Source organism: Berghia stephanieae, chromosome 8, assembly GCF_034508935.2.
Source record: "Berghia stephanieae isolate SIO BIC M18660-M18661 chromosome 8, UCSD_Bste_1.3, whole genome shotgun sequence".
NCBI lineage: Eukaryota > Metazoa > Mollusca > Gastropoda > Nudibranchia > Aeolidiidae > Berghia > Berghia stephanieae.
Genome location: NC_088367.1, coordinates 11,508,362 through 11,510,861, shown reverse-complemented (window position 1 = coordinate 11,510,861; position 2,500 = coordinate 11,508,362). Strand labels below are relative to the sequence as shown.

The window sequence follows — 2,500 nt, the reverse complement described above, 5'->3', positions numbered from 1 at the left end:
AGAAACAAGAGAGAGAGAGAGAGAGAGAGAGAGAGAGAGAGAGATAGAGAGAGAATGAGAGAGATGGAGGGAGAGAGAGAGGGGGGGGAGAGATGAAGGGAGAGAGGGAGAGAGAGAGAGAGAGAGAGCGGCTATGTTGTCTAGTGATATGACACTCCCTTTCGGATCGGAAGGTCCTGGGTTCGATCCTCGCGCTTGGCGCATATTTGATTGAGTCCTTGGAAAAGGCTCTTTACTCACATTCTCTCACCGTACTCATAATATGTGTAAAATGAGTACCTGGCCGTTAACAGCGTTGTCTCTGTCTGAAAAAAAAATGTAATATCGCCTAGCAGCGCCATAATGTCTCGTCCTTCATGTTAAATGTTGCTGTTGGCCAGGCGGGACCCCTTGTAAAGCGCTTTGAGCACATTTAGTAGAATTTGTGCTATAGATAGTATACGCTTGGCAAAGAAGCTCATAACATTGCCATCCGGAAGTATAACGGACCAACACGCAAAACTATGTGTAACCATGAACTTTTATAGTCTGGTTAATACAGTTTAGTGAGAATCACTCACAAACGCGGATGGCAAAATACAATAACAAAAGCTTGAATGACGTCATCGTCGTTCTATCTATATAAAAAAGCTCAAAATTTTTTTTAAAAGTTCACCTACACCACATGATATTTATGCCATCCCCCTTTTGTCAAGGAATCTCGTGAGTAATTCTATTTGTCACCCGTCTGGCCAGTTTAACCTTTGCTACCATTTCATTGTATTGGATCTACACAACCATTAACTATAACCAAACACCTTTTTCAGAATTTAGCCAGAAAATGTTTTGCTTCATAATAATATATCGATCGATTTAAACGACCTTGAACTTGTTTAAAAGCCTCAAACTTGAGAACTCAAAGAATATATTATTTGAAGACTCAATTTGAAGTATTTGTTACGAGAAGGTTTATATATATATATTATATATAATATATATATATATATATATATATATATATATATATATATATAATTTATATATAGATATATGTATGTATATATATATATATATATATATATATATATATATATATAAATATATATAATATATATATATATATCAATCTAACGCTAAAGTATAAAAAATGTAGTAACATTTTTCTGGCCAAAAAATATGGACAGTTGTTTTGGCATTGTGGGGAACATACAATTAATTAGCTTTTCACGAACCTGACAATGGGCGTCTGGCGGTGTGAATTTATTACCTACAGAACGAGACTAATCTGGGGTGACTGAGACAAAACAGATGTAAAACAAAATAAAGCAGCTAAAGGAACGATAAATAATTGAGGAAAATAACAGGATTTAAAAATACCCGGGTACAAATTAATACCAACCATCTTGTTCGCATCGCACCGGACATTGGAGAACTATGTAAATGAAGTTGTCACCGTCTAATAAATTGTGACGTATATCCGCCAGGAACAGTAACTCCTGTCTCCCTCCAACAATACAACGGATTCAATTACTTCCCTTTAGGCTGGATTTTTTGGACTCCATATATTTTTAATATCTCCCCCATCGTTTTTCAATCGCTCTGTCCTATCCTCTGTATTAGCCCGCCCATATTTTTACGTCCATTTTTTTTTCTAATAATAAATTGGGCAATAAATTTGGATTACCGAACACACACACACACACACACACACACACACACACAATGTATTAGTACTAGCGTTTAGGTAAAATACTCACAACATCCGCCAGCCATAGATAGTTCGAAGATGACGTCACTCAGTCTTTGTTGTTGTTTTTTGCCATCCGCGTTTATGAGTAATGAACTGTATTAACCTGGCTATAAACGTTCATGGATACACACAGTTTTGTGTCCGTTATACTTCCGGATGGCAATGTTATGAGCTTCTTAGCCAAGCGCATACTATCTATACTATGACTCGAACCAACACACAACATTATAATGTGTAACATTCACCGTTTATATCTGCGTCTAAATAAAATTCTCTGTATTCATCCCATAGAGAAAATGTGTCTTTAGGGTCTATTCCAAGGGAAAACTGGAATAACCCAGGCGTTAGCCGCAAGTAGGCAACGGCAACCTGAACTAAAGACAAGGTGACTTGCTCAAGGCCACACAGCGCAGCAGGTAGTCTCGAACTCCGTACCTTTCGGGTACGAAGAATAGATAATAACCCTGGGCTACGATACCTGCTCTTTACAATAATATACTTGAAATATATAAATAGGTTGACAACATTATAATACAATGTTTTAACAGGTTAAGTGGAAGAAGTTCATTGAACGCTAATTCTTTATATATATATATATATATATATATATATATATATATATATATATATATATATATATATATATATATATATATATATTATATATATATATATATATATATAACAGGAACACAGAAACGAGTCGTCTCGGCAAAAAAATGTGAGTGAAAATTTACATTATATATATATATATATATATTATATATATAT

The 2,500-nt window shown here is 34.9% G+C and overlaps 1 protein-coding gene across 1 annotated transcript in view; it reads right to left on the bottom strand.

Annotated features, from left to right (window-relative positions):
- LOC144977782 (uncharacterized) overlaps positions 1 to 2,500 on the bottom strand; it is a 339,698-nt gene that overhangs the window by 32,512 nt on the left and 304,686 nt on the right. The window lies entirely within an intron of this gene.